General features: G+C 34.0%; 1 long non-coding RNA gene across 1 annotated transcript; it reads right to left on the reverse strand.

Moving 5' to 3' along the window:
* Positions 1–3,242: 3,242 nt before the first annotated feature.
* On the reverse strand, positions 3,243–7,617 carry LOC128987034 (uncharacterized). Its single transcript, XR_008490185.1, has 2 exons — positions 7,234–7,617; positions 3,243–3,747 (listed from the first exon to the last, which is right to left on the reverse strand). It is a non-coding gene; the product is annotated as an uncharacterized LOC128987034 (long non-coding RNA).
* Positions 7,618–9,966: the final 2,349 nt, after the last annotated feature.

Below are 9,966 nucleotides of genomic sequence, written 5' to 3' on the forward strand. Positions count from 1 at the left end.
GGAAGTAGCTATTACCGTAGGTGGCACGGTAAGACCTAGACCCGGGACCGATTTACTTTTTCATTTTGATGTCCCCAGAGGCCAAAAACACCATTCGTTCAAATTTTTATATATGTATATATATATATATAGACATATATATATATATATATATATATATATATATATACGTCCGTGAACGCGATAACTTGAGTAATTTTTGTCCGATTTTGATGAAATTTGGTTTAAAGGTGTAAAGTGAGATAAACTTGAATGAGTTCGCGAACCAGCACGATCGGACCATGGGAACGGGGCTTTACGGGGGGTTTTATGGGGTAAAAATTGGTTTTTCTCACTTTTGACCCTCAAAACACAAAATTTCCCGATTTCTCTTTAGACCTTTTTAAAGAGCTTAAAAAAACAAATAATTTAGTCTATCAAAGTATTTTTGTTCGATTATTAGTAACGGAGAAAATTAAAAAATATTAAATTTAAAATTCCCATGTTATTCTTATGGAGAATATTGTCAAATGTTGTAGTTTGCTTGTTTATGGATATATTTTGATCAAACTTGGTAAATTTATTTATTTTGTACTAAGCTATCAATATTTTACTCAAAAACACACTTTATTAGTTTCCTTGTAGCAGCAAACCTAGGTACTCGTTAAACCTAATGTTATTAAAATATATTTAACTGAAAATCAATTCAGACAAATGGAAATTCGCTTAGTCGGCAGGTTTGCTGCGGCGGGGGTATTTATTTTTTGTGAAATTGTACATAGTAAATATTTGTGAATAAGATTCCATCATAAACAAAAGAATGTAATAAATGTAAATCACTATGAATAAATATAGCTGTCTAGTAAAGTTATGTATTACCTTTAACTATTAATACTTCAGTATCAAATAGCCAGTGGTATTGCATACAATGTATAACATGATATGTCATTCCATCAGAGATGTAACAATTAGTCTAAGTCAGTTATTTCCAGTATCAACAAAACATTGTTATTGTATGTACCTATGTGCCTACCTATGTGAAAACAGCCATTATCAAAGTAAATGTTGATTAAGTCAAAAGGAAACTATGTGTTTTAATTGAATTTCTGTTTGTTATGCTAAAATGTGGCTTGATAATTTAATTTGTTATTATATAATCTGTAGTTTACACTAATTTTTTAAGTCGATGACTTTGTCTTTTTCTGTTACTATGTTTTTATCCACAAAATGATCGACCTTCATGATGGTGTTTGTAACATGAACTTGTGCTACCTACCGGTAATTATTTATGAAGTTGGAAATTGGTACTTCACTTTTTCATTCATCAAATAAGGCGCTAAACCCAACTTCAATTCTAAAAAGATTTAACCACATGCACATGTAAAACAGAAGAGTTATTACATTATCCAATTGAACAATAATCCATTCCAATTCAAGTTTTGATAAGTAAATTTGAAGTGGCGACTTTAAGCTAACATTACTTAACACAGTTAGTTGTCAAACAAAGTATTTATTTATCATAATGCGCTAAACCCAACTTTAATTCTGAAAAGATTTAACCACATGCACATGTAAAACATAAGAGTTATTACACTATCCAATTGAACAATAATTCATTCTAATTCAATTTTTGATAAGTAAATATGAAGATGCGACTTTAAGCTAACATTACTTAACACAGTTAGTTGTCAAACAAAGTATTTATTTATCATAATGCGCTAAACCCAACTTTAATTCTGAAAAGATTTAACCACATGCACATGTAAAACATAAGAGCTATTACACTATCCAATTGAAAAATAATCCATTCCAATTCAATTTTTGATAAGTAAATTTGAAGAGACGACTTTCAGCTAACATTATTTAACACAGTTGACAAACAATTTATTTATCATAAAAATCCCCATTGAAGAGTATTTATAGTGGCATTAAATGCAAAGAGGGCATGACAAGATGTTATCTGCTTGTCAGCTACCTATCAGTGGCGGATCTAGAGCAGTCACAAGGGGGGGGCGAACCAGGGAGTCAGGGGTGGTTCGGGGGTACCCCTCCGAAAAATGTGTGTAAACTAAGTCTCCTAAATCACAGTTTTTTACCATTTCTTTGTCCAAAGTTAGTGTGACAAATTATTTTACGCAATTTGTATGCACTACTGTATTACATGCAGTAAAAAATATATGTATATGTATGCCCGAGGGGGGGGCGGTCGCCCCCCTCGCCCCCCCTCTGGATCCGCCACTGCTACCTATTCATATACCTTCCTCAAGAAGAATGTCAGTTGAAGTACTGCAAACCACATCAGACACTTAGTTGTGTTGTGGCTTAGTTGTGTGCTAAGCGGCTGAGCTACACAGATCATCTTACTCCATTCTTCACTCAGCCTTATCCATATCCTTCCTATACAATAAGATATAAAAGTGTTTTTGCCCAAAGATTCTGAATCAACAACTTGACAGATTTATTGTATGATTCTTAATATCTATATAGTAACCCCATGTCAGCAAAAATAAAGTGGTACAGTAGTAAAGTAAGTACTTTGAAATCTGTAAGCTTCTTTTATAATAAATAAAACTTGCCTTTGGCTCGCCCACGCCCAGGCCCCCCTTGGGTGGATGGTGCCTTATTAGATTGCTTACTTAAGCAAAGCAAGTTTCTAACACATTTCTAAGTGTTTCAGATCAGCATACCAAAGTAAGCCACTTTTGAGCTTATTCCCCATAAGAACCACACAGGGGGGGATTATAAAATTCGGGGGATGACAATTAGAAAATTGGGGTGACTTTTCATAATTTTCCCGGGGGTGTTGGCGCTAGACCAAGATCATATTTTATTTTCGTAGCACTTCTAGAAAAGTAGCATTTCTCAAGTCTCTATCACATTTTAATCAGTTAACAGAAGTATTAATAGATGGTTTCTATATAGTCCAAGCAAACGAAAAAACAGACACAGGGATTGTTAAAAGTTGCAAGAAAACATTATGGTTTTATTTTGCAGAGTGATATAAAAGTTGGCAAAAATATAAAAACCCCCTAAAACCGGAAAAATTATGGGAAAACCCCTAAAATCAGGATTAAAAATGTTGGCTTTTCCCAACATTGGACAGGTTTTGAAAAAAGTTACCTTACATTTTTTATGCACATTTTTTTGAGAAATTTGACTTCCGATCACCACCAATATTTATTGGGTGGTCAGTACTTCATTTCGATAGAGAAGTATTTTCTATGGATAAGGGTTGTTGGCAAACTAATGGGAGAAAGTCTGTGTCAGATTGTTGATACTGTTTATTTACAATGCAAATTGCAGCAAAATGTGCCGGCCTTTGAGTGAATCTAACCTGCAGTTCCAGAATTTAATGGCCCTCTTTTTTTATAATTTTAAAAATGTTCTTATTCACTTCTTAGATTGGAAAAAAAATCTGTAAATTTATATCAACAATTAAACCTTGTACTATAGATTTTTTTAAATGTCAGAATTATTTTAAAGCACATACACCATATATAAGATGGGAGTGGAGTTACAGGGGGTAGTTTCAAATGTGTGAAATCGACCAGTGACGTCACGGGTTTGGTTGTGACTGATGACGTCACGCGCGAATGACCGAGAGTAACCTCTGTAGATGGCCTTCGCCCCCCTCCACACCCCCCGCCCATCCATCACTCCTCCCGCCACCGCAGACTCTCCGTTCCCTGACCTTACCCAATACAGACTGCCTTGTCCTTGCCAAATTTATACAGCCTTCGCATCAAGACAAAGGCGTTCAGAGAAGATCTGAGAACAAAAGAAAATAATTAATATATTATATACTATACTAACAATTATTGATATCAGGTTACAATCATTTTTTATATTCCATAGGTACTTGATTAATAATAATTAGTTGGAAAAGATATTTGTGAATTTGTGGAACATTTATGTTTGATTTGTTTTATATGAATGTCTTTTCTAATAGGTGCCAGTTTAATTTACTTATGCATTTATTATACGACCATGATGTATCTATTTTAGAAATTTAGTGGGATTGTTTTCAGGGCCGGATTTAGCATTTTTGCGCCCCTAGGCCCAAATAATTTTCCGCCCCCTAGTCTGGTCACAGTTACTTTCCTTCAAACCTTTATTAAAAACTATATCATGCCCATTGACCTAAGTTTATTGCTTAAATACCACTCCTCGTTGGAATCATTGCAATTTTTTTTTAAGAATTGACTTGTTTATAGCCTTAACAAAATGCCGTCTTAAACACTTTTGTCAATTTTATGCTTTTGGCAAATGCTAACGCTTGTGGGACTGAAACAAAACAACTCAACCCACCGAGCATTCCTGAAAAAAAAACATGGCCATTGATTCCAATTCCAGGCCAAAAAACATGATCTCCAAACAGTACGTGATACCATAGATTAAACATACTCCTTTAGTAGATTTGTCATCATTTTGGATTAGCTGAAAACAATTCTTGTTATTTAATAGTACCTAGTATGTTTGATCTATGTTTAAACCACGATTACTAGAAAAATACCTGTATGGATCATAAACATAAACAAATGACAATTTTGGCCCGAAAAAAACATGATTTAACATTGCTTAAATGGAACTGCCAAAACATATGTTCAATGCTATTAGTATAGGATTCGGGCCAACAACGTCATTTGTTTATGTTTATGATCCATAGCGGTATTTTTCTAGTAATCGTGGTTTAAACCTAGTTTATCTAAAATAAAACGATCTAATCATCAACAATAGGTCGTCTCCTGGTTATATTAAAAGAAATTGAAACACACATCATAGAACTAACCCTAAAATAATGGAAACAAAATTACGTCAAAACTAACGTCCAGTGTCACCAACATGAACTAGACATTAAAAAAATTTGAATTAACAATGTCATAAGAAGTCGACTTGAGTTATATTTAATCTATGGTCGTACTGCATCTAGGTTATATATTTCCAAAGCAAAACAGAGAAATATTCCGGCCAACCGTCGATCCTTAGGTCTGAGGAGAAAATGACAGCATTATTGGTGCATTGGAGGGTATTGAATTTTTCTAATGCAAACTGAGATTAATATTTTTGGTTAATTTTAATGGTAAATTCATCGTTGTATTAATATTCAACACAACTTATTAACTTGATCCTGCAGATTGTTGTAAACTAATCAAAAGATTAGTTAATAACTTTTGTTTTGTGAGGTGAGGGTAGTAACAATGTCTAGCACGCATGCGCCCCTAATCACTCTGATCAGTAGTGCCGAGCCCAAACCAGCATAGTGGCAGTGCAGTGGCAATACGATGCGTACTCCTTGGGCGCTCGTAAACGTCAACATCCCTACAGCCTACTCCCGTATAACCAATGTTCGTTACCAATTTTGAAACGAAATTGATACGTAATTCTGAAAAATAGTTTAGATTTTGTAACAATTATTTCTTCTTATGAACTTCAGAATCACAATGCTTTGGAGTTTTTTTTATCAACTGTGACTATTTATTTTTTTTATTTTTAGATAGCCTAGGTATAAAAAAAAAATACTCTCGGCCGTGCGCCCTCTGGGACCTTGCGCCCATAGGCCCGGGCCTACCGGGCCTATTGGGAAATCCGGCCCTGATTGTTTTAAATATGCTTGTTTCTAAAAATCACATAGGCCTACAATTGTTAATCTTACTGATATGCACGTTTTAGTTGAACGATTGGAAAATCATTTAGAAAAGATAAACGAACTAATAATATATATAAACTAACTAGTATAGGAAAATTATAGAATTTAAGAAACTTGCCAGGTCAAAAAAATTTAAATTGCGCTAAAATATACATAGTAAGCAGATTCGAATTGTCTAATTATTTGAGATTCGATGAACAAACTTAACGATATTTTAACGATATTAATTTAACGATATTTTATAAAAATACTCGTACCCGGTATTTAATATTATTTTCCATAAATACAATTATTATTGGAATGAAAGTGTTTTGTCTGTCTTTTTATATTGCTATACAATCTTGGTTCTAAAATAATTTCCACCTGGACAGTATATCGAAGTAAATCCTAAATTAATTCCACACACTTTTTAATAGCATTTGTCATAACTTTGTACAGGTTTTCTACGTTTATGTTAATGTTACCGCTTTAAACTAATAACGAAGACATTATTATATTCAATCTTATTCCGACTGTTAAAAATATTAAGGACAGACAAGACAAAAATTAATAGGACTTGACAAAAGATGTGTATTTAAAAAAGATAATGTTTACAAAATCATAATAATAAAAAAAACATATGTTAGTTCAAAGAAGGTAGTGTTAACATAAGAAAGAAGGCAGGCATGGATTATCACACCGACCATTATACAAAAAGGTGCAATCTAATCTGAACCAAGTTAATTTTTGACCAAAGAATATAATTGTACAGGACAGGAAAATATTTACAAATTAAAAATCCTGTGTTGTATAGAAAATATAATCACGAAAATAACAAAAATTGTATTTAATATTCAATTCTGTCATTTGAAAACTCTCAAGCTCTGACCAATGAGCTGGATATTTAATTTTCGAAATTGAAATGCTGAAAATTCAACTCAGAGAACCACTAATAAATCAAGAGGTGTTATAAACCACTCGAGGTCGCTAGAAATATATTTTATCGTTAGACCTTGATGTCAAAGATAAGATAGTTTGTTTGGCATTTATGGCTTTTTATAGTCTATGAAAGTACCTTAGTGTATTTACGTAACGCAATCAGACAGAACGATTTCAATATCATTTTGCAACTTGGTTCAGGTTTCTAAAGAATTATCAAAGTATAGTAAATTAAAATACTTGTAAATATTGCTAATGTGGTAACACTGAATGACTCAGTGAATGTCTCATATTCCCTCAATTTTCTTCAGAGATTTAATATTTAGAATGAAAACAAGAAACAGACACTACAAGAATAAAGATATTATTTATTGCTTAGTGACTATAACGTTAATTTAAATTATCATATTCCTATTCCAGCCAATATAACATAATTTTCACAAGTTTCTTATTACTTTTATTCATTCTTAGTTAATGGGGTAAAAATATTATCCATTATTATTAGTTCACACCACTCGATTATTGTTAAACTTATGTCTTCGGTAATATTTTTTGGTGTGCACAAAACTCCTCGCTATGGCTTCAAATGATTAACTATTTAGAGAAATTCCTAACTTTGATAAACAGAGATAAATATTCAGTAAAAAATTACATACCCTACATTCTTATAAATTTTCAAAAGTACTTACATGGGCACTTTGGTGAATACACTTTCAATTAATCTTTTCATTGCCAGGAACTATTATTATTCATTTACAATTTTAAAAATCTCATTATATTATAATTCGTATTAACTAACTTAACTTATTGTTTTAATTCCATAAAAATAATAATATATTCGTACCGCACTTAACACAAAATTCATAATATATCTTAGATGTGTTCACGATCGCACCTCTCGGGCAACTGAGCCGATTGCGAATATCCAGAGTAATTTCCACTTTTGACATCACTCCAGTGCATCTTGTACGTCACCGACGACGTCATCAAACCCTACGGTTACTCTTGGTGAAACTTTTTTCAAACTTATGCACTCGCGAAGTCGAGTCCACCGGCAGGGTGTTTGCGGTAGGTCGTTGACCGTACACCCCCCAGACGAGAGTCCGCCAAAACATGGACTCGTCCGGCGCAGTCGCAACCATGACCTGCCTCAACACGAAGAGGTTCACCCGCTAGACTATACTCCACGCGAGAAACGGCGGCGAGTCTGCAAAGTCGAACCTATTTAACCCTTTCTCTGTGCACCTCCGACGTCATCTCTAGGATGTACTTTGGTATCAGGAGAGCAGAATCGGCCAGCAACCGTCGCCCGGCGCGCCGCGCTGCTTCCCTCCGTTTTTCTCAGTTTACCCGCCAACTGTTGGGGAAAATATGCTGTTTTATTTAGGTGATTTTGTGAATATTAGAATAAAAAGGAAATAGTATACATGGGTGATTTGTTATTGGTAGACCATAAACTAAAGTTAGTTTTTCTAGGTTTCATGAAAATTTTAAAGTTTTATACTTGTTTTTGTTATTTTCAAATGTAAAATAAAGTACATGCATTTAACTGTTACAGTACTATGTGAGAAATGGTAAAAAAACTGTGCTTAGCATTGCTTTAGCAAAAAGTAAATCTCTTTATGGTTAAAATATGTACAGGAGTTCCTATTTTATATACTGGCATAACAGTAAACTTGCTAGAGTTTATGAGAACGATCTATTTATTTATGTCATTTGGTCTGCTGAAACATGTGTAATAAATTTATAAAAAAATCGAACATTTACTTCTCAAATCCGAGTGATATGTTTTTACTTTATACATGACGACCAACAATGTGCTTTCTGCGATAAATAACTCCGAAGATGAAATGAAGGGGTGAGAAGCCAAGGGGTACAAGTGACAAATACAATTTTTTATTTTAAATCTAAGTTTAAAAGTTGGTTAAAAACCCATCAGGTACATTAAGTTCATTAGTTTTGTAGAGCAATGCCCAAGTGTGGCTTTTTCCAAATCGCAACCACTGCATTTTACATATACTTTTCACAGATTTCACAAAATATTTTTGAATGCCATCTAGGGAAACAAAATCTTTATCTGAAATGACTGGGTGCACGTTATTTCGGGAGCCTGGGAGTTGGGAGCAAGCAAAAAGAGTATTGTAAAAAGATGTCGGATTATACAACAATAACACCACAATAACCACCACTCAGTCATCAAAAGGAACATAATAGCCTCTCTTTGGGTTTCTCCTCATATTTTCAACCTTACCAAAATCTCTATCAAAGCAGTGGCGGTTCCAAGGGGGGGGGGGGGGGCTATATGGGCTAAGCTCCCCCCTTGGACCCATAAAATATAAATTTAAACATAAATTTCAAAATTTAATTGCAACGGCAGGTTTTTAGACACAGTTGTAGATGTTGAAAATGGCTATAAAAAGTTACCAAACTGTTTCAAAAATACAAAATTTTCAGTATATTTCGTACCTAGGGCCTAAAATGAGGTTTTGCCGGCTCAAGATAGTTTTTAAGTTCGAGACGAAGTCGAGAACTTAAAACGATCGAGAGCTGCAAAACCATTTCGGTCCGTGGTACGAACGCTATTTTTCACCACTACGACAAAAATAATGCATACTAATAGTCAACACAACTACAACTTTAAGGTTGTGTGGAGAAATAATTTGTGGAATCGGCAAATATAATAATAAATAGTTGCTAGGCAACCGTGACAATAAAACAATTCTATTGCAAAGCATATTAATATGCATTCATGTTTTACAGTAAGTAAGTATGTGGGCAGCTGATTTTGCGGCCCTTGGGAAACCTACTTGGTCCCCTCCCCAAATAATAACGATAGCTGGCATGGCCAGCAAAACGTGACTTTCAGCCACCAATTAACGTATGTAAAACAGCTAAAAACATCATAGTGTGGTGAAAAGAAATATAACGGCTGCTAAACAAACCTTAAACCAAAGAGGTTTTTAATTTTTGACTGGGCGACAGTGTGAGATGCTATCCTTACAACAACTGGAGTTAGCACGTGATAGAATAGTAAACTGGTGACACCGTTGATTTTATTGGTTGGGGAAGCAGAGCACCACTCGGTTCTCCTGGTTTATGATGCAAATTTAATTACTGGTGTCTATATTACAGTATAAAGTATTGTAATAAATTATTATTAAACATTTTAGCGAATTTCCCATATAGGGAATAAGCTATTACCGTAGTACTCATGGTAAGACCTGGACCCGAGACCGATCTAATTTTTCATTTTGAGGTCCCTAGAGGCCAAAAACACCATCCGTTCAATATCATATATATATATATATTTATATATATATGTGTCCGTTAGCGCGATAACTTGAGCAAAAATGATCCGATTTTGATGAAATTTGGTACAAACGTGTAAACCTACGTTTATTCGAACGAGTTCGCGATCCAGC

This window comes from Macrosteles quadrilineatus, unplaced genomic scaffold (genome assembly GCF_028750875.1).
Source record: "Macrosteles quadrilineatus isolate MER2022 unplaced genomic scaffold, UCM_ALF_1.0 Scaffold_2__2_contigs__length_208266976, whole genome shotgun sequence".
Lineage (NCBI taxonomy): Eukaryota > Metazoa > Arthropoda > Insecta > Hemiptera > Cicadellidae > Macrosteles > Macrosteles quadrilineatus.